The 23,966-nt window shown below is 35.8% G+C and overlaps 1 protein-coding gene and 1 pseudogene across 2 annotated transcripts in view; one reads left to right on the plus strand and one right to left on the minus strand.

Moving 5' to 3' along the window:
* LOC150100038 (sorting nexin-13-like) overlaps positions 1–18,630 on the minus strand; it is a 480,335-nt gene extending 461,705 nt beyond the window's left edge. For both annotated transcript variants that reach the window (XM_090402415.1, XM_090402416.1), the window contains exon 1: positions 18,495–18,630. The gene's annotated coding sequence lies outside the window, so the exon portion shown is untranslated. The remainder of the gene's footprint in view (positions 1–18,494) is intronic.
* The window catches only part of LOC150100040 (ubiquitin-like modifier-activating enzyme 1 pseudogene), a 71,517-nt pseudogene continuing 48,630 nt past the window's right edge, over positions 1,080–23,966 (plus strand).

The following is a 23,966-nucleotide window of genomic DNA, read 5'->3' on the forward strand; positions in this document are numbered from 1 at the left end:
AACCATTTTTTTTTTTTTTTAAAAAAACCAGTTTTTGAATTTTAAATTTATCCAAAAAAAAAAAAAAAAAAAAACGGTTTGTAAAAACCAATAAACCCTATAATCTACATTTTAGAATTCCAATATCATCTTTGCAACTCTTTTTTGCAGTCTTTGAAATCCAGGAGACTAAATCTACAAAACGTAGTCTGAGTGCAGTTGCATTAAAAACTTGAAAAGAGATAAAATGACTTCCATAGCCTCACATGTCAATGTTCGCTTCATCTCAATTATCCTCTGAGTTATATTTGTAATTTTTGCTATGTGACCTTTGACCTTTCTATCCACTTATTCATTATTTGTCTTTCCTGTTAAATTATTGCTTATGAATGATTTATATAAATTCATCCTTCATTATGAATGCAAGAAAACACAAAGTGGACTGTGTTGTGCCATACATTATAAACCCACCTTAAAGGAAAGCCTATTTCTGTATAATTACATGTCACATATATTGAGAATTAAAGAATGTATGACTGTTTTATTTACATAACATTTTTTTAACATTACCTATAACAATATTGATATAAAGTAGGCCGATAGCTTGGATGAGTAAACTTTTTTTTTATGGATAGTAGATTTAAGTGGTATTTCTGGAGACCTGGTTCAAGGACTGATCCCTGAGGCACACCCCTGGTCACCTTAAACTGGCAGATTCACATTCCCCATATACCACTTTCTGATACTTATCCATCAGCCACCCACTTATCAAAACTAATAATTCATATTCTCTAGTTTATGAAACAGCCTTTCATGTGGCATCCTATCAAATTCCTAAGCAAAGTTCAACAGTATCATAGCTTATCCATCCATTCCCTTTATCCAACTCAGCCATAACATTATTATAAAATATGAGCAAACTGTTCAGACATGACTCCCACTTCAGTAAACCCATACATAGTAATGGAAATGGAAATGCTAAGATATTTAGGAAAATATACATTGAATAAACATATGGTGGCAACACCGAATGTTCCTATTTTGTTTATACTATGTAGTTCTCATGTAAATGCATTAGTGATTGTACTGAGTCATAATTCATGTCAAAAGATTGGAAAATGAGAGATGTGTCCCACTTTGAAAGAGGACAAATCATTGGTGTGTGTTTAGCTGAAGCATCAAAAACTGCCACATTATTAGGTATATCAAGAAAGACAGATTCTAAGGTAATGTTGGCATGCACAAATCATGGCAAGACATCATCACTGAAGAGAAACAGTGCGAAAATCAAAAATGACAGAAAGAGATCATCGAACACTGAGAAGTGTGTCTTGAAAAATCACAGAACTATTGCAGCACAGGTAACAGCAGAACTGAATATTCATCTTGCTGAACCTGTTTCCACAAAACCTGTCCAATGTGAGCTTCATAAATCCAATATTGACAATAGAGCTGCAACTGATAAACCTCTGGTTACTGTAAAGCAGTCCCAAACTATGTTCCACGGAACATCAATGTTCCACAGAAAGTGAATAAATGTTCTGTGAAAAATTATCAAAATTAATGAGAGCCAGGAATGGTTGTTCTAAATGCTGCAACAAGTTCAAACATGTTTGAAAATCAGGTGCTCCTCACTTTGTGTGTGTGTGTGTGTGTGTGGATTGTGCTATTAAGGCCAGCGCAAGTGCTGGCCTTGACTCAGCCACCCATGGTTGTCAACACCTCCAGAGATCATCGAACACTGAGAAGTGTGTCTTGAAAAATCACAGAACTTAAATGCTGCAACAAGTTCAAACATGTTTGAAAATCAGGTGCTCCTCACTTTGTGTGTGTGTGTGGATTATGCTATTAAGGCCAGCGCAAGTGCTGGCCTTGACTCAGCCACCCATGGTTGTCGACACCTCTGAGCATGAGTGAAGTACGAAAGTATCTATTCTAGGAAATGTGTGATCACAAGCAAGGTCAATACAATGCGCTGAGGCCCAGTACACCTGTAGTGTGCGCTGTCACATTTTTGTGATGAGAAACAGCCTGCTGTGGCAATAGTGTGCACTTAGCTTTACATTAAATACGAGACCGATGATACTCGACTCTAACCAAGGTGTTCTGTTAAAATTTCAGGATTTGCGAAGTGTTCCGCTGTAGGAAAAGTTTGAGAAACCCTGCTGTAAAGAATGCTCAGATGCATAAACAACTGTGTCGTGATCATCAACCCTAAACATTAGAAAACTAGAAACGTGTGATACGGTCAGATGAGTCACTTTGTACTGTTTCCTACATCAGGATGAGTTTATGTTTGGAGAATACCCAAGAAAGGCTACAATCCAGAATTCGTGGTTCCAACATTAAAGCACAGGGGATCTGTGATGGTCTGGGCAGTGGTATTTTGTTGGTCCTATTATTATACTTTATAAGAACTATAGACTTGATCTCACATGAAAACAAAATTCTTCTCAATATTATTAAAGAAAGACTTAAACAATATGTCGAGCAACAACTTCCTGAAGAACAGACTGGATTTAGAAAAGGACATGGAACCAGAGAGCAAATTTATAATCTAAGGCACTTAGTTGATCAAGCCCAAGAATTTAATATTCCCTTGTATATGTGCTTCATTGATTATGCCCAAGAATTTGAGTGTGTCAACATGTGAAAAAATGCTAAGTAAAATGGGTATCCCAGAACATTTGACACACCTTCTGAAACAACTCTATGAGAGGAATCAGGCTGTGGTGAAGATCATTGGAAAAATCGGTGGTTCTTCGTTGAGAAAGGTGTGAGACAAGAATGTATATTCTCCCCTAATCTATACATTTACCGAGAATAGATTATGAGAAAGGTATGGTGGTTTTTCAGTTGGCAAAAAAGGCTTTTATTTTGTCTTTCTTATTGCCAGCAGCAAAAGTGAACTGGACTCCCTCATTAAAAGAGTTGAATGGGAAAACCTAAAATATATTTTAAGAATCAATCATGATAAAACAAAATACATAGCCATAGATGAAAATGACAATTTTGTCCATAACATTCATTTACCTTGGAGTGCTAATACGCACCAAGAATAGATATCAATGAGAAATTAAAAGAATTAATATGGCAAGGTCAGCAATAGTGCAACTACAGAAAATATGGAAAGACAGAAACATTTCTATCACCACTAAATCTTCATCTTCTTCTCTGTTCCATCATCTATGTGGATGATGATGAGGCCAAATGAACTCTTTCCACTTCTGTCTGTCTCTGGAGAGCCCAAACAATTCTGTCCAGTTTGGTGTCGTTTGTTGTGATTTGGTTTACAGGTCTTCTTTTATTTTGTTTATCTATCTATCTAATTCTGAGCGCTCTTTACATCTTTTACCTACCATCGTTGTATTCAGGGTAATCTTTCTGTTCCCATTCTGGTCACATGGCCAAACCATCGTAGTTTGCTTTCTCGAATTCTGTCTATTATTGTTATTTCTTGTTTCAGTCATTTCCTTATGTCTTTGTTTCTTAGTCTATCCAGCAGAGATACTCCAAGTAATCTTCTTAGCCAACCCATTTCAGTAGTTAATAATTGTTTTGCTTCAGCCATTTAGAGATTCCAGCATTTACTTGCACAGAGAAGTATTGTCTCATAGATTCTTGCTTTTGTTACTTGCTTGATGTCTCTTGACTTCCATATTTTTTTAAGTCTTCCAAAAGTTTGGGATGCTTGACTGATTCGTCTGTTTATATCTTTGATAATATCACCATTGTACTCAATTACTCCTGCGAGGTAGGTGAAGTTTACTACCTACTCTAGATTCTTACTATCAATTTCAATTTTCAGATTGGTGTTTCTTTTTCCTATTTGCATAGTTTTTGTTTTGTCTATATTTATGTTTAATCCAAATTTTATACATTCTTCCTTTATTTTATCAAAAATGCATTGTAGATCTTCTTCCATGCTTGCAAGTAATGCAATGTCATCTGCAAATTTAAAATTTTTTTTTATAGTTTCCCATATATTTTGATTCCGGAGTCTTCTTTGTTTAAGGCCTTACCGGTTGCTTCTTCCAGTGTAAGATTGAACAGGTCTAGTGGCAGATTGCATCCCTGTCTTACTCCACTCCGTATGGAACCAGTTGGTTAAGGTCCTCCACTCGTACTGCACTTTCAGATTTCTCATATAGATTCTTTATTATTCTTATGGTTTTGTTGGGAATTCCAAATTCTTTCATAGTTTTCCATAGTTCTCTTCTACGGATTGAATCAAATGCCTGACAAAAGTCTATGAAATTTATATAGCAACTTTGGTTGTACTCTAGTGTCTTTTCTATTAGCTATCTTAAGATGAATCATTGATCAATTGTGCTTCATCCTGGTCTGAACCCCTGCTTGTTCTTCTCCTAATGCTAGTTCTATATATGGCTTAATTTGTTTTTGGAGTACTTTTGTAAAAACCTTACTTGGAATACTGAGGAGGCTAATGCCTCTGTAATTGTTGCATTCTGTTTTATCTCCTTTTTTTGTATATGGGAGTTATAACTGATTTGGTCTAATCAGTAGGTATTGCTTCATTTTTGTAGATCCTTTCAAATAATGTTTTTAGTGGTTCCAAAAGTTGTTGCTTTCCTGCTTTTAAGAATTCTGCATGTATTTGATCAATATGAGGTGATTTCATAGTTTTAAGTTCATCTATGCTGTGTGCTATTATTTCTTTGGTAAAGATATTTGTTTCCTCTTCCATTTCAGTGGCTAGAATAGTAATATCCTGAAAGTTTTTATTATATAAGTTTCTAAAGTATTCTTTCCATCTGGCCACTCTTTTTGTTTTACTTTCAATTAGTTGTCCCTCTTTGTTTTTGATCATTATCATTTTTTTTTGTTGTCCGTGGCCTGCTAATTTGGTCTATTTGTTTATATAATGGATGGAGGTTATTTTCTATTGATAACTTCTCTGCCATTTTGCATTTTTCTTCTAACCAGTTATTCTTGTCTCTTTTAACTAGTTTTCTAATTTCTCTGGTTAATCTGTTATATTCATTTCTGTTATAGTTCTGTATTAATTTCATGCTTTTCCTTTGATTGCTTAACCTTTTTACTTCATTTGAGATCCAATCCTTTTTACTTCCTCTTTCTATGTAACCTATTGTATATTCTGCTGATTTTAATATTATTTACTTTAATTTGCACCAATGTTCTTCATTGTTTATATTCTGTTTTGGTATATTCCTACCACATAAGCAAGAGCTCTTGTTGGCAGACTGCCAAGAAGAGTCAATTCATGTTGAAGGGGAGAAAGAAATAAGGCGATGTAAGAATTAGTCGACAACATGCAAAATCACATGCTTTATTGGTAAAATTTTCCAACTGTTATACAAGCAAAATAGTTACCACTTTAAAAACTACAATGATCATAAAAGAGAAGTTAATTTTCCAATGTGTAATAATAAATAACTCATCCCACAATACAGATTGATTATCCTATTACTGGAATGGATTCTCCTTCTGTTGACATGCACAGAAGTGTTGAAGGGTCTCGTGTCTGTGGGTATACTATAGTTCCTTCAGGTTTTTCATCTAGTTGATATTTTCTTAGAATATTGTTGTCTTGTAGTTTTTTTTACATTCAGTCTCATTTTGATTCTAAAAGTGCTTTCAGATTTTAACTTTATTCTTAGGTTTGCTAATACTAGCTTATGGTCTGAGCCACAGTCTGCAGCAAAGGATCTGCAATTTACATTTTTGAAAATTATGGAGACAACTACCGTGTTTGAATAAAAACTTTAGTTTAATATAACTAAAATCTGCATTCGACATTTCGACCTTTATGTCAAGGTCATCTTCTGGAGCATACAACTATACACAGAAAACAAGCTACACTACAATCAAACTGGTTTGTTAAAGACACTGACCAACCGCTACAACAATTGTTGGCCTGACCTCTGGTGAAAAAAAAAAAAAAAAATTATACGTCAATGCTAGAGTCCTATTATTAGTGTTATCTGTTGGTTGTAGAAATACATGGGGCACAACAACCAGTATCTATCTATATATATATATTAACATCATGTACATTCCAGCCAGTTGGTATGGAATGGTTTCTAATACTAGCTGAAGATTGGCTAGAGTCCTGACTTATGCTGGATCTTATATATTAGGTAGACTGAATTGTGTGCCATCCAGATCCTTGGAATTTTTATGCCATCTTTGTTGTTGATATTTGGGTGGTTTATCAGGATTTCGCAGGCTTCCTTAAATTTCCTTTCATACCAGATTTTTGTGCGGTGTAAAGAGCAGGTGCTTTTCCAGTTGATTTGGTGTAAGGTGTTGAGTGCATGGTCTGAGAGGCCTGCTTCACCATAATGGTTATATTTAATGTGTCTAATGTGTTCTTGCTTGCGTATAGGGGTTGTCCATCCTGTTTCACCAATGTACGGTAAGTTACAGGTGCAGCGGATGCAATAGACTCCAGGATGTGCTAATGGGAGGAGAGGATCCTTAGAGGAGTTGAATATGGTTTTAAGTTTAGTGGGTGGTTTAAAGGTGGCATTGAGATTATAATGTTGTAGGATTCTGTTAGTAAGATATGTAAGATTCTGTTCCTTTAATGTATGGGATGGCTATGGTTTTACTGTAATCTAGATTCGTTTTATGGAGTATTTTATTAATTGTATTTTTGTTATAGCCATTATTTATGAATGTGTCGCTGATGATTTTTAGTTCTTGTTTCAGGGCTTACTGGTTAGAGCAAATTGCTGTAGCTCTGTTTTTAAGGGTGTTAATGACTCCATATTTTTGTGATGTGTGGTGGTATGAATTAGCATGTATGTATTGGCCATTGTGTGTTGGTTTTCAGTAGACCGTGAAGGATAGACTGCCTGAAGGAAGACGTGTGACTAGTGTGTCTAGGAACAGGAGCGAATTTTGGTTTTCGATTTCGATGGTAAATTGTATGTGTTCGTGTTGTTTGTTCAGGTGGCTAAGGAATGTGTTTAGTGTTTGTCGTCCGTGCGGCCAGATTGCGAACACATCGTCAACGTATCTAAGCCTGGTATGGCGTATCTAAGGCTTAGATACATTGACGACGTGTTCGCAATGTCTTCTTCTGATGATGAAGTTGGTGAGTATACTTGAATAATAGTCAGTGATCCAGTTGATGTTTTGAGGCCAGCCTGGCTGGCCGAGTGGATATATGCTCTCCAGCCAAAAGGCTGCGGATTCGAATCCCGCTATGGATGTTGGTGATTGTCTGTGAAAATAGTGGTGGTAGTTGGCGGTAGATGGTGCTGGTGTTGATGATGAAGGTAGCTTCGGTTAGTGGAGTGGTGGAGATGGAGAGTTGTGGAGCGGCAGCCTCCATCAATGAGTCTTTGGACTCTCTGGAGGTGTTATGTAATAATAATAATAAAATCTTGCTTTAATTATCATGGGTGAGATAGGATTGTAAAACAATAGAGAATTTTGAGCCTTTGGTTTAATATAAGTGCTACTCTCTCTCTCTCTCTCTCTCTTTTGGTGTTTGTTGTCCTCCCTGCCTGAAGTTAAAATTTTGTACTGTCCATGGTGAAATTCTCCTTTTCCAGTCCATCTGGTTTCACAGAGTCCAATCACTTCCCATCTGTAGTTGTCTAATTCATGCAGTAATATTTTCAATGCTCCTTCCTGGTGAAGAGTTCTTACATTCCATGTTCCTATGCTTATGTTTTTTCTGTCTACTAGGTGATGTTTTTTTCCAATAACATTTTTCGCCTTCACTATCTTGGTTCCCTAATAGTGGGCACGATCCTTGTTTGGCCAGGCGACGGTCGAGCCGGCATGTATCTTTAGGTAGGTCAGAAGTCATTCGGTTTCAATGGTTAAGTTTCGTCGTGTCAACAACCACTCGTTGAACTGAATCCAGCTGCTCTTAACATGGAGTACAGGCGCTGTTCGCAGCCAATTCGCCGAATACAATCACTGCTTGAGATCGCCATATCTGGCTACCCTCACTTAGTTAACCTGTGGGTCGACACAGTTTGCCAGGGTGTGGCCGCTATCAGTTTATAGTAGCTTCTTGGAGCCATAAGTGAGAGTTGGGTGTCCAGTGAGAACCAATCCATCTGGACCACAATTATGTGTGACCGTCCAAGTGGAGAGGTATTGTCTCTCCTCGATACCCCATGCACCACTAAATCAAGACTGGTCGATAGCCTGATATTTTTGATTTTCATTTATGGTGCAGAATCTTGGACACTCAGCAAAAAAGATATGGACAAGATAAATAGCTTTGAGATGTGGTACCGGAGAAGGATGCTGAGAGTATCCTGGATGGACAAAAGATCTAACGAAAATATAATAATTATCATTCAGGCCTCCATGGAGTCAAAAGACTAATCATGAGAGGACTAAAAATCAAGAGGCAGCTATATGACATTGCAAATGAAAGCATTCTTAAATATTTCAGTCACATTTCAAGACATGAAAATGACAACCTGGAAAACTTATCACCCAGGGCAAAGTGGAAGGACAAAGAAAATGAGGTTGCCCAAAACGAAGATGGTTGGACCAGATTAAAAAGCTCACTGGACTTGGGAGTTGGCCACTGCTGCAACAAAGGACAGAAAGAAATGGAGAGACATTGTTGCTAGGGTCACGAGTTCTCAGACATGAAGAGACCTGGTTATGTCCTTGACAAATATGTCAAGGGCAATCTGGTCCAACCATCTTTGTCTTGGGCAACTTCATTTTCTTTGTGCTTCCACTTTGCCCTGGATGATAGGCTCATGAGTTCTCAGACATAAAGAGACCAGATTGGCTGAACATTCCTTTAGCACGCATGCTGATATCCTATCTGTCCCAATTGTCAAATTCTTATGCAGGCTGTACAACAGCTCTAGAACCTCCTCATGCATCTATGCCTCTTCATCCAATATAATGGTAGTACTGTGCACTATGTTACACACTTCAGGTTGACAGTTCCTGGTGAAGTGAGCACTCATTATTTGAACTACCTCATCTCCTTCCAATACTAGAGTACCATCTACATTCAGTAAAGTTATTTTTCCGCATTCATTCTTTCTTTTACTTGCAGCATAACAACAAAATTCTGTTGAGTTGCCTTTCTCTGCAGCCAATTTCTTTTCATACTCCAACTTAGCTTTCTGTACAATACTTGGAACTTTTCTGGCCTGAGTTTTATATATTTCATAACTTTTTGTAAAAATTTTGTATATTGTTGAAACTATAAAAACCATAATAAGGATAGCATTATTCCAGCTCTTCAGTCTAAGGTACAACTGATACACAGTCATGTCTGGTTCACCACCTGCTTTCAAAACTTCTATCAGTATCTAAGTAACTAATCTTCACCAGGTGCCTTTCTACTATTTATGCTTTCAACTGCATCTGCATACTAAACTACTCTTAATCAAAACATCACAGGGTATTTCTTCTTCTGTTTGAAGTATTACTTTTTTGTTTTCATACTGGTTTAAGTTTTAGGAATCATCATATAATTTGGCATAGAAAAATTCTATTCATCTTATAATCTGTTCTTTGTCTTTAATTCCATTTTTCAACTTTAAGGGCTATTAATTTATTTTGTCCTATGATCAATTCTTTTCTCATACTCTTTCTGCTGCAATTCTGGTTTTTCTTGTTCTGAAGTTCTAATTTCCTATGTCATCCTTTTCCTTATGGTTTTTCATATAGCTATTGGAAATACCATTATTTTAACAATTCCAGCTTTCATCTCTATCTTTCATAATTTTTGTCACGTTTAACATAGCATTTTCCCCATTGCTGCCCTTCTTTTAATTTCATCTTCACATTGACCATCATTTCTTATTCTGGACTCCTGTTAAATCATAGCTTTCAACCACCAATATTTTATTTACCTCAATTTGTAAATTTATCCAAATCGCCAGTGAAGCGATCACTTTTGTTTTAGGAAGGTGGTCTGAAAAGTTCTCAGTCTCGACCATAGATGGCAACACTATCGGCAAGATTTTTTTTTTCCTAAGTTGGTACATCTGTCATAAGCATCCATGTGAAATTGCACTCTATCAAGTAGTTTGTTTTATACAACTGTCTGAAGCAAAGGTATTGTCTGTATCCCTTGAAATGGATAAAATTGAGTATTGGTTGGTTTGATGCCAAAAGAAATTCATTCAAAGTTCCTAAAAGTTTATGGGCACTCTTCTCCTTCATTTTCAACAATTAAGAAATGGGCTGCCGAGTTTAAACGTGGCCATACAAGTCTTGAAGATGATCCACATGAAGGATGTCCAAAAAGTGTAACAACACCAGAGATCATTGATCAAGTGCATGATACGGTATTGGATCACTGGCAAGTCAAAGTGCGTGAAATTGCTGAGACTATAGCTTGGAGCATTTTAACAAGAATAAAACTGATTTTGTGCATCAATTTATTACTATGGATGAGACTTGGATTCACCATTACACACCAGAATCCAAACAGCAGTCAAAACAGTGGACAGAAGCTGATTGTTCAGCGCCAAAGAAGACAAAGTCAGTTCCATCAGCAGGAAAGATCATGGTATTGGTGTTTTGGGATACTAAAGGCATTTTGTTTATTAATTATCTTGAAATGGGTAAAACAATAACCAGGGAATATTATTCCAGTCTTTTAACTAGACCAGACAAAAAATTCCAGGGAAAAGATCCGGTTCACAGAAGAAAAAACATCTTTCATCGGGACAATGCACCTGCCCACAAAGGTGTTTTGGCAATGGGAAAATTAAGGGATCTGCACTATGAATTGTTGTGAAGATCCACCCTATTCCCCAGATTTGGCTCCCTTTGACTTCTATCTCTTCCCGAAACTAAAACTCTTGCTCGCTGGTCAGCATTTTTCTTCTAATCAAGAGGTGACTGCAGCTGTAGAGGGGTATTTTGCAAATCTTATTGAGAACCACTACAGGGATGGGATAATGATGTTGGAGCATCACTGAAATAAATGTATTAGTCTTAAGGGAGATTATGTCAAAAAATAATAATTTTGAAATTATAAATTAGTTTTTTCATTGTTAGGCCGAGAACTTTTCAGACCACCCTCATACTTAAGTTTAAATTAAAAGTCTGGCTTTTTTACTTCCCCTTCTTAACTAACAGAATCAACTGCTCCAGATCTTCCTTAGCTTGTGCTATAAAGGTTGTATCATCTGCATATCTTAAATTATTTACATTTATTTTTCTGCCATTAACTTTATTCCTGCTGGATCGCTAAGTCAACCATTCTCATAATATATTCACTATAAATATTAAGTGATAGGATGACAGCATACAACCCTACCACACTCCTTTTTCCATTCAAACATCACATATCACAACGGTATGACACGGAATCCCTGTCATACCGTTCTCTGATTAAGATAATTAGGTATTCCCATTGCTCTCATCACATATCACAGTCAAAAGATTTCTTATAACTAATACAACAAATGAATAATTCCTTCTGAAATTTTATTATTTCTTGTAGGTAAGCATAGAGGCATAGCCGGGGGGGGAGCAGCACTTTGAATCTTTTTGAACTTTTGTAGTTAATTCTAAAATACAGTCTCGAGAACTCATTTCCAAATATTGTAATACTACTGCGAATTTTCCTCACAATTGCTGTAAGTGTTGCTAGTTGTGAGAGGAGTTTTTCTAAATTAAAAATGATTAAGAATTAAATTACCTACGTTACTATGAAATAGACTTCACCAATGTCATTGATGATTTTGCTAACAGAAAAGCAAGAAAAATAACATTTTAGAATGTTGGAATTAAAGTTTTACTTCAAAAATAAACATAGTGTTTTAATTTATTTCCCTATATGTCGATTTGACTTTTTGTAGTATTTTTGATGTGTATTGAGAGGAACAGCAAAAGCTCTAGCTACACCACTGGGTAGACAATGACAAAATATTTGTACTATGATACCTGTCAGGAGGATTTTATTTTTGAATAGGAAGGAGAAGCCTATAAGTAGGATTAAAAACACTGGGAACAGTGGAAAGACAGACTAATGATGAAGATAAAATCAGGACTGTGGAATACAGGCAAAGACTATAACCTGCAGATCATGAGGGGAATACAATGTGATATGATGGAGACATATATGACTATGAAGAGTCACCAAAAGAGGAAGAGTTTCCAAAGGATGAAAGTTGATGAAGTAGCGAATGAGGGAGTTAGTGCAGTTTTTTTTTTTTTTTTCTGAGATGCACTGCAGAGAAATAGTTATTGCACAGATGAGTAAAGATGCAGTATAGCTGTTTAACATAATGGTGGAAAGAGAGGTTTGCATGATGTCAAGGTTCACATGAAGACCAAAATCACTGTTTACACTGATTCTCTGACAGAAAATAATTTAATCACAGAAGTTTTTATAGAAAAACGGAATTAAGAAAGCCAAATAATTCTTGAAAGAAATGGTGAATTTGGAATTATCTATGTAAATAAAAAAAAAAACACTGAATAATTACTTCAGTGTAGTTGAGGTGAGCAATTTGAAACTATGACTAAAAAAAGCTGAATATGGAAATGTCAAATTGTACTTTAGACAGATATATCTTAAGTATATATTAGATGTGGGAGAAGGTAAATGAAACAAAAATAAGATTATCACGCAGAATATTATTAACATATAGTCCACTAGAGGGCAAGGTTATAACCGAATGTTACGTGGTAGCAGTGAAAAAAATATAAGTTTTCATTATTATTTAATAGGTTTTTACTTTAAATTATGGGGAATCTAAACTAGATAAAACATATAGTCTGTGGGTAGTTTGTAGTTGGGGAATTTGTACTTAAATGTAATATTTCAGTATAGCTTGCAGTATTCTATGGCTTATCACCAAGTCTTCCCCATTCAAGGATTACATTTTGCACAGCATAACATGGGATTTTGTGGTATGCAGTGCTTGTGACATGTATGCATCTCCTGGCAGTTAGAAATGTGGCAGGTGAGAGATCAGGGAGTGCATGTCTGCATAAAATGTAGAAAGTGGGAAGAAGGAAGAAAGATCACATGGCAGGAAGGAAATGGAATTTAGACACATATTAAGAGATAATTACTTGAGGCAGCATGTGATAGAGGGGACTATTGGTGTGAGAATATTGGACCTGGTCATAGGATCAGAACAATCCATAACCAAGGTAACCACATTGCCTCCGATTGGTGAAAGAGAACATGCAGTCTTGACTTGGGAGACTGTAAAACATGAGGAATATATTGTCAAGAAGGGGTATATGTGGAACTACAAGTCAGGTGATAATGACCAGCTTAGGCAGAAGCTTAAACCATGTGCAATGGCATAAAACATGCAGAGTAAAGATGTTAGTAGTGCATAGGAGAGATAGTTAAGGCTCACATAGAGGAAGCAATATTAAATTGCATACTTAATGTAAAGAGGGTTAATCAAGTAGAGGTTAGATAGATGAGTAATATCATTAAGCATAAGCTGAAGAAGAAGAAAATGCTGTGGAGAGTATATAAAGAGAAAGGTGACCAGCAAACTCATGACCAGTACAAGGCTCAGGCAAGAGAGGTGACAGCATGGCAAGGAAGGTAAAATTAGATTACGAGAAGAATCTAGCCGAGCAGGCCACAGGAAATCCCAAAGAGTTATTTCATGACGTAAAAAGAAGAATGATTATGGAAGATTAACCTTAATGAGTGATGATGGTCATGAGGTGACAGAAGCAGATAAAATAGTAGTTAAGTTACTGAGTGACCACTTTATAAGGGTATATCATCCTAGTGAGGATACTGCTTTAATGTAAATGGCAGACACTAATGTGGGAACAGAGGCGGATGAACTGGAGGTTCTTAGGATATTGCAGAATCTCAATGTAAATACAGCTGTGGGATTAGATGGGATATCAGCTGAGGTTTTGCAAGAATGTGCAAGGGAACTGGCCATGAACTTAAAGTGTCTAGTCAGAGACTAGACACTTTACATCTCAGCTCTATTTAGCATTATACAGTACATGTCCATTATGAGATGCTAAGGCAATTGATGAAGTCATTAGTCTCTATATACAAATAGCCCGGTCACGAAGTTACTTCATGTACAAACTTTGTTTGTTTACACTTGGCTAAAGAATGAAACCAAGGATATAATTTCTTGGCATTTTTAATTTATTGCACAATCAAGTGAAAAAATTAACACCCATCTCTCATCCAGAGAATTTCAGTAATAAGTTGTGACACCTTATGCCTTCTTGTATATGGGAAATATATGACTTCTTCATTACTTTTTTAGTATGTTTTCTGGGTCTGACTGATAAGACCTCAATAAAGGTTGAAACCAGTCTGGGTAGTGGTACTTCCCATAATGCACAGGCACATATCCTTATGGGCATTATGCATGTCCATAAGGATATGTGCCATGCATTATGGGATCCTAAGGCAATTGGTGTGAAGTCATTAGTCTCTATATACAAGTAGCCCAGTCTTGAAGTTACTTCATGTGCAAAACTTTGTTTGCTTACACTTGGATAAAGGATGAATCCAAGAATATAATTTCTTGGCATCTTTAATTTATGTTACACAGCGGGTCTCCAGTCAACCTTACCTACCTTTGGATACACATCATAGAGAGGTTTGGAGAAACTCATGGTATTTCTTTTGCCATTTCAGAGGTACCTGATCGTGCCTGACACAGAAGTCTTCTTACTAAGCTACCATTTTATGCTATTACCCTCCCCCCAGATCTTTGAAACTGGGATGCTAGTTTCCTGTGATCATTCAGCGCAATGTATGGTGAATGGTATCTCATCAGATTTTTCTGTCAATGCCAGAGTACTCAGCACTCTCTCATCCATACTCTTCCTCCAATTGATTAATGACTTCTATCACTAACCTTAAATCCTATCCACAGTTTTGCTGATGACAGTACACTTTATTCCTATGCTTTGGACAATGTCCTACACAAATGATTCATGCTTCCAGATCTTTCACAACCACTGCCATAAAAATTAATTTCGTCCCCATTTTCAAGTGAGGTGAAGATAATTTAGTGAAGTTCATTATCTCCCATATCTCCAATCATTTTCTTTGGTTGACTTTCACATCTGATAAACACATCATATCACATCAACCACTTTCTCGGTCTCCAAAAACATCTCTTTTGTTTAACAGTCCTCCTTGCCTGAACAATTATATTCTGAGAGTATGATGTGAAGTGGAGAGGACAAAATATTTATTTGGATGTTGTCATAGGCTGGAAATGTGGAGGAATTATTTTATTTAATCATGGCTGAAGCAACAAAGCCATTCAGCTAGTTTGCCTGTTAATTGCATATGTTCTTCTGACCAGTCTGCCTGTTTGGCAGGATGAAAAATCCTACTACTATCTCATATAAGACCAGCTAACTCATCTTCACTTTAAAAGTCCATAAAAAGATTCTTTGCATCGCAGATGAGATTCAAATGCAGGGTCTTTATAACCAAAGGACATCGGTACCAAATAAGTTACAGAGCAATGTGGAGAGTGGTGAGAAGAAAATGTACAAAGCAAACTGGTCTCGCAAATAAGAAAAGGAGCATCATTATGGGTGATATTTATGGTAATACAGAGTGAAATGAAGAGATGGCATTTAAGAGACAAAAAAAAATTATTTCTTGAGAGATAGCTATCTTAGACAGTATATAATCATACACACTTTGATCATTAATCAAAGGATATTATCATAAATGGAGTGTTGATACCTTTTCTCATTGGTGAGAGTGACCATGAATAATTACCTCAACCATAGCCAGCCATATGAAAATCTGTGTGACAAATTAACAATAAATTTCTTTTAATATTTTATTAATAAAATTATATTTTTTCTCTTTTATTAAGATTTTCTCATTGCCAGTGGTTCAACTTTGATTTTTTGCACACCCTCCCCACCACTCATGCAACAAATGCACCCTTAAAAATGCTTTAGTTTCATAAAGGATACCCTCTGAGGATATCTATTATTATGCGACACCTCCAAGGGCTCAGGACTCGTCAGAGGAGGACACTCTACTTCACTACACACAACACTACTACCATCAACAACAGTATTTTTTTGTCTATAAATTGCATGTGCTCTCATCGCTGATTTGCCTGAATGCAGGATGAAAAACCCAAGTTTCCAGGATAATAAACTCTGTTACTTCCATATGAGATCAGCTAACTCCCCTTCATTTGAAAAAGCCCATATGAAGATTCCATCATTACAAGAATCAACCACGGGTGTTTTCCAAGAAACATTACAGAGGAGTGTTATCTCCTTTTAGTTTGCTAAGCTATTTTGTCTTAGGTTTCAGAGTGCAGCAGTTATGCTATTCCTCACAGGTAAATCGCTAAGAATGCATCAAGAGATCATTTTCTGTTCCTCGTTTTAATAATATCTGAAAACTGTCAGTTTATGAAAACTACAATGGAATGGAAAGAATTTTGTTTTAGATATAACACAGAAATCTTGTATATTTAGAAAAGCTACAAATTATTCTTCCTAGAGTAAAAACTAACGAATGCTACCAGCATTCATTAGTTTTTACAGACTATCAGCAGTGACTTTAGCAAATTAAAGCATCTTCCTGTCTTAAACATATGACAGCTTAATATATATATAACCTGTTTCTTTCATTTCGTTTTGTAAGAAAAAAAGTTAAAAGGGAAAAAACAAGACAACACCCTAGAAAGGTAATATTTGAAACTTTTAATTTCAAAATATTTCAAACCTAAAAATTGTAGAAATTAAATATTTTTCAACATTTAACCATATTCTTCTCATACAGCATCGTGATATCAACTTATGTGGATCTTCATGATTAGTATATTGTTATCAGTCAGCCACCTGGATGGAACAATAGTTATTTACTACACTACAAAGATGTCAAGAGAGCTAAAATGGTAGTGGTGTACAAAGAACATTAATGGACAGCTGCTGGTTCTTAACAAGCAACACTTAGATGTTAAACTTATTACTGAAAAAGTTGATAACTTTTTTTTTTAAGATCATTTGACATATAACTTTGCAATGCCTTCTGCTCATGTAGAATGGTGAGATCATTGTGCTATGCAACACCAGCAGTACATGAGGCTTCAAACCTACTGAAGCTTCTGGTAGGCATGCTATTTTAGATCAACTATCTGGAAGATAAAGATACCAAGAAATTATATACTTAGTTTAATTGTTTATATACAAGTGTAAGCAAACAAAGTTTGCACCTGAAATATAATCAGGACAGGGCAACTCGTATATAGACTACTGGCTTCACATCACTTGCCTTAGTATCCCATAATGCAAAGCACATATCCTTATGGGTATGTATAATGCTATGCATGGGAAGGGTAATTATACATACCCATAAGGTATATAATTTTAAGTATATAATTTTTTGGTATCTTTAATTTATAGCATAACCAAGTGGAAAAACTTCCAACAACTATTTGGAAGAAATAAAAATGTATTAACCAAATTGGAAAATCATCTCAGGCATTAATAAACACTAATAGTGCTAATGATCTTGATGGGTAAGAAAACACTAAACTTACTATGATGACAACATTCAGAAATTTAATGTCTAAAGAAAACTAAAACTACTCTTTCAAGGAATAATGAAATGAAAATTGAATGATGAACAATAATTAGTTACTGTTTAATATTACGAGGAGTTTTCAATCAGTAGGCCATTTAGAAAATACTGTTTTTCATATCAGTGATGCACAGCATCACCAATAAAAATTATTAGCAAATGATGTAAGTACAGCTGATGAGAGGAGAGGAGAGAGATATAGAAATCTGAAAACTATGTTATAACAAATGAAATCCCATGCCATCTCTACTATACAATAGTGTTAACATTTGTCTCTTTGTAACGACATGTTGAGCATACCACTATTTCAAATTGTGGTTATCCAAATTCATTCTCGCCTCAATTTCACTTTGCCAGCCTAAAATCTAAATTTTAGGTACGAAACTGTTTTCAAAATCATGACAGTATTTACTGAATTAATGAAGTGAATCTAGGCTTTAAATTAGTTAAAGTTTATTACACCAGAATAAATAAACTATATTGATCTAGTAGTGATTTTAATAAATCCTGGAGTATATTAAATTGCTATTCCTCAGATAAGATTACTACATATATTTTCCCGAATACTGCTTAGCTGATCAGCGCCCAGTGTGTAACAGCTGATATGAAAAGCAAGGCCAAGCATATTTATTTCAAATTAATAGGACCGGTGTATGTTTACATGTGGTGATCTCAAATGATTACGCATCCTATAAAGCTAAATAAATATCCAGATTTATATATATGAATTTGTATTATAATATATACAGATCATAAAATTCATGCATTTGCAATATTCCATTAAGCTACGTTCACCATAGTTTAAGTTAAGTATTTCTCAAACTCTAAATTAAAACGAATTTTCAAAAGCGGTACATTGGTAAGTGTAATTGCAGCATGAATCAGGTAATGTTTTCTCTTGCTTGGAAAGTGAGAGTGGTATTACTCGGATAAATTATTAATAGCGTGAGTCTAAAAAATATAATTGGTGAAAAAGGTATGTGCTTACTGCGTCTGCCGCTATTTATTGCGAAACAGCTGCCTCGACACCATACTAAGCCATAAAGTGCTCAGCATAAATACAAAACGCATAACTACCACACCTCCATTACAGATATGTTACACATATCACACACACACATCAATCGAGCACAGCCTGCACTCTCACAGACTCTGCGTCGTTCTGTTTGAAAATATAGCCACGAGAGGCGCAATAGATATTCACACACATGCAACTTCAAGTGTATACAATATTACATATTTAAAAATCAAAATTAATTATTCTCAATTCATGGTGATTTTAGCATGTATTTAAGGTATTCTGTTCGTCCAAGTTAAATTTACCCAGCTATGCAATTCACTGTACACATTTCTTTGTATATTCTTTTTAACCTATTTACCTATTTGTATAATTTCTATTATCTATATGTATAATAATAATTTTTCTCTTAAGCTGAAGTTGTTTCCTTTCATTAAGTTACTTTTAAAACTTAAGTTTTGAGGTTGCCTGTCTATTTTCGATTAAATTAAAATTGAAATTTGAAGAAAAGAAACGCTTTATCGAAATCACAGAAACGCTAATAAATCAGTACTCTTTGTTTCGTTGTCTATTAATAATAACAAAAAAAAAACATAAAAACAACTGTACTTGTATATAAACTAGCATATATTTGAATGAAATGAAGCTGTTATTACACATTGTGCATTTACGTATTCACTCATCAATTATTCATCAATAGCTACATCCTAAATAGTTAAAATAAGTCAATTAGGAGGCAGGAAATTATTTTAGATATTTGTTAGGAGGAGGATATACACTATCTACCAATAACTGTACAGACACTTTAGCAATTTATAATTAATCCTAGCAGGCGAACCTAATATCAGGTATATCCACCTTTGACTTTCATCACATTCTGAACACTTTGAGGGATGCTTTCCACCAAGTTGCAGCAGACATCAGACGGAATGTATCTCCATTCCTCATCAAAGCAGCAATGAGTTCAGCGACAGATCGAGGACGTGCTGCTCTTGACCTCAACCGCTGTCCAATTCATCCCACAGGTGTTCGATGGGGGTTGAGACCAGGACTCTGCAACAGGCCAGGACAGTCGTTTAATACCCATCTCTTCATACAATTCCATAACAGCTGCAGCTTTGTGGCATGGAGCAGTGTTGTTTTGATGCGTATTTACCTATTTGCGTAGATATATTATCCAGAATATCAAGGTACTGAGCTGCCTTTAGGATACGCTGACATATTTCCTTGAGACAAAAACGGGACATTGGAATGGAAAAAACGGGACGAGGGTTATGTAGTATTCTGTATTCATGAAAAGATAAAACGATAAAAAAGTTTCATTACATAAACCCATTATTTTTGCCAAGTCTTTTGCAACCACCAAAATTGCTGATCGTGATCACATAGCAACAATTTTGTTTTGTAAGGCAAATTTGTCACTTAATTCCTTCAACATAGCACATTGTAGGCGGGATGTTTCCCCAGGTAAGGAAATAAAGTCTATAATTTTGTCTTGAACACCACAATTTGGTGAAGAGTACCGCACAACGACTGGAAAAAAGTTTGATGTCTTTTTTGTTTGATGCATCTAAACTGACTGTAATGCTTTTTGTTTTATTCAAATCCTCTATTGCTAAGTCCAATGTGTATGGTAATTTTTTTTTTATTTGGTACGTGCTGAAGAATTTTGGTTCATAAATTTTATTCATCAATATCAACAAGCAGTCATTTCCGCGAAAACTTTGGCCGTGACGTATGATAAGCAACAAGAGCTTCACTTGATGCAATTTTATTGCTTTCACTATCACCATCACGTCTCACTATAAACGAGCTGGTGTTTTTAACTGAAGCCAGAGTCATTTCAGCATCCTTATGTTTCTGCTACGTATATGTTGGTTGACGTCGCTTCTGCCTCCATGAGCAACGGGAAAATGGACATTACAATGTTCGCATACTGCTTTTGTTCCATCACTATACAGCCTGTCGAGTTTAATAAATTTGAATTTTTTCTGGAGATCTTCATTAAAACTGCAGTTTTGCATCACTGACATTGCAAGGATAGAAGACTAAAAGCTTTAGAAAATAAGACTTAAAACTTTGAAAAGTGTGAATTTAAACCACCGACATTGAATAACAAAGCCACTGGTTAGCATACAGGCAAAAGAAAAACTAACGCGTCTGAGACGGGCAAGTGTTGCCAACATGTATTTTTCCCCCCTCTGAATAAATCACTGCAGATATCGATATTTAGTAATGAACAATGCGACTCCATGGTTATACAAATTACTGGTATCCATGATATTGATATACGATTATAGGTTATGAATAATAATTTATGATTGACCAATATTGAAGCATATTTAGAGTTTTTATTAAAAACGGGACAAATTTAATATTTTTATTGAAACGACGGGACGGCAAGGAAATATGAAAAAAAAGGTACTGTCCGTTCAAACCGGTATGCATTGGCAGCTAATTTATGGAACCATTGATAACGACCAGTGGTCCCACTCCAAACCAGATGAATGCATCCCACACCATTATTCCTCCACCATCAAACTTTAATGTGCGTATAACACACTGTGGTAACAAGCGTTCACCAGGCTTTTTACACGCCTACATCCTGCCATCAGACTGGAAACAGGTGAAACAGGTGATTCATCGCTTGATTTAAAACTGGACAATTGACCAGTTCTCCACTGGTCAATTAACCAGTTCACATGCTCTTTGCACCAGGTTAGGATAGCATTGTTCTGATGTTCGGCTTGTGTGCCGCTGCTCTTCCGTGGAAACCCAGTAAACAGAGTTATTTTTGTACAGCATTAGTGCTCACCGTGGTGTTACTGGCACCCTAGAACTCATCACGAATGGTCTGTGACGATTGTAGCCGGTTTTTGCGTGCCACCCGTTTTAACATCCTTCTGTCCCTGTCCGTCATTTTCGGCCGCCGCCTCATTTGTTGATCACATCGTCAACCGTTGATCTTGGATGCTCCAGTTGAGTGGCAATGGCACGTATTCAACTGTATTCAACTGCTACGATGTCATACTGTTTCCTACTATCTGTACACCGGATCTTATTTATTAACAAACCTGGAATGTTCCATAACTTCAAATAACAGCGGTGTCTGGACAATTATTGGTAGATAGTGTAGTACTTAAGTCTTCCTTTACTTTATTCACCACTGAAAAAAAAAAAAAAAAGGTTTTATCAGGATTTAAAGAAAAATAGCTTACAACAATTAATAATAGTTTTCTAATCCATCAAGAATAATGAGTGTATGTTAAACTTGCAGCAATGCTTTGGATATAACAATGCTAGAACCTAGAGGATAATATCGTTATAGGTTTGAATCCATCGACCCACTAGAGGTGATTACTTTTTTCGGTCGTTTCTTCAGGGCTAGTTTCCAAGTATGAGTATGAGGATTTAATATCACAGAACGGTAAGATCAGTAGTCATGAGCTAAAGATCGACACTAGTTTTCCTCAATTTCTAAAAGATCGTTGGGGCTAAAAGCGCTACTACTCCCTTTGGGGAATAAAAGAAAGGCTTTAGATCATTTATTTATTATAAAACAATATTTTAGTTAATACTTCATCTAATGCGTTATTTTAATGTCAAATTAAATGAATAGACATTTAGTCCTAACTCACGTTTTTTTTTTTGGAAATTAGTAGATGGCTGATTTCTAAGTCTAGCCATCTACTGATTTAATAGATGGCTACACTAAGAGTAAGTCTCTTAGTCATCACTGGCTAAGTTAATTGCTACCGATGATTTGAAAACTTTGGGTAAAGCTGTGTTGTAGTCAACTATCATCTCATTTATAGGAGATGATAGTTGACTCCCATTCTTGTTAGAATGGGGGTCAAATTAAATGTTAGAATGGGGGTATTTCCCCCCATTCTAACATCATAAATGTTAGAATGGGGGCAAATAACTCACTAGCCTGCACCAAAGATAACACGTAGGGGACAAAAATGCCTCCAGACAATATATATGCATACATAACATCTAGAAGAAGAAGAAGAAGAAGAAAGTTTAGTCTTTTAACCAAACTCAAATGAATTCAAGATAGGAACCATAAACATAAGAAGTATTAATGGAAAGGAAATTGAACTTGCAGAAGAATTGGAAAAGTACTACATTGGCATAATTGGCAACAGACGAGATCTTACTAAATAATAAGTATAGGATGTTATTTTCAGGCAATAATAATCAAGGAAAGGAAGGAGTAGTGATAGCATTCAAGATGAAACATTAAGATAAACCTAGATTAGAAGGCAATTTCAAGTAGAATTATGTTGGAACACTTCAAAATAGGGAAATGGACAGCGAAACGTTTTTGTGCTAATGGTCCCACAGAAGTGGAGGAATATTTTAAGCCATTAGAACTGGCAGTTAACATAAAGAAAATGGAAGAAACGGTTGTTGTTGGAGATCTGAACAGCAGAGTATGAAACGAATCCTACCGAACATATAGAAACAACCTGGGAAAATTTGGAGAAAAGAACAAATCTAATACTTATACTACTACTACTACTACTACTAATTATTATTATTATTATTATTATTATTATTACGTGACACCTCCAAGGAGTCCAAAGACTCATCGAGCTAGGACACCTACTCTACAGCTCTTCATCTCCACCACTCAATCCACCAACTGGAGCAAGCCACATGATCTACACCATCTACTGCCCAAACCCACCACTAGTATTTTCACAGACAATCAAAAATATCCGTGACCACGGCGGGATGCGAACTGGCAGCCCTTTGGCTGGAGAGTAGATACGCTAATCACTTGGCCAACCAGGGCGGCGCAATCGTATTTACTGGATTTCGGCTCAGGACATGGACTAGTCATTACTAACTTATGTTCAACATAAAGATATGCACAAGTTCGAATGGAGAGAAGAGACAAGAAATAAGCCTCATTAACTGTGCTATTGTTGACAGTGATATTCACATGCTTGTTCAGGATACAGGAGTGTACAGAGGAAATGAAATTGGAAGTGACTATTACTTAGTACTAAGCAGGACAAAAATGCACATTACATTGAAAAGAACAGCAAGAAAGTCTGATTTAAAGTTGAGAAGCTTTTATAATTGTTTATTATATAAAATCTTTTATATTATTTAGGACCAAATCTTGAAGTCTCAGTAGCAAACTCCGAAGAAGACATTGATTGATTCAGCTAGGGAGACGTGTGGTGAAGTTCTCTGCACGGATAGAAAAATAAGAATACAATGGTGGTCACATAAGAAGTTAAAAAGCAGTTCTGGAAAAGAAGACGGCACACGGAAAGTTCCTACCAAATAAGTCAGCAGATGCTCTAAAAGAATGCAGAGAAAAATGTAAGAGAGCTAAGCTGTGTGTAAAAATAGCTAAACAAAAGTTATTGGAAGACTTTGGTAAGAATATAGAAAATAAATATCAAGGTGACAAAATGTTCT

The sequence above is a fragment of the Typopeltis vanoorti genome, chromosome 13, assembly GCF_054136105.1.
Source record: "Typopeltis vanoorti isolate ZY-2024b chromosome 13, IOZ_Tvanoo_1.0, whole genome shotgun sequence".
NCBI lineage: Eukaryota > Metazoa > Arthropoda > Arachnida > Uropygi > Thelyphonidae > Typopeltis > Typopeltis vanoorti.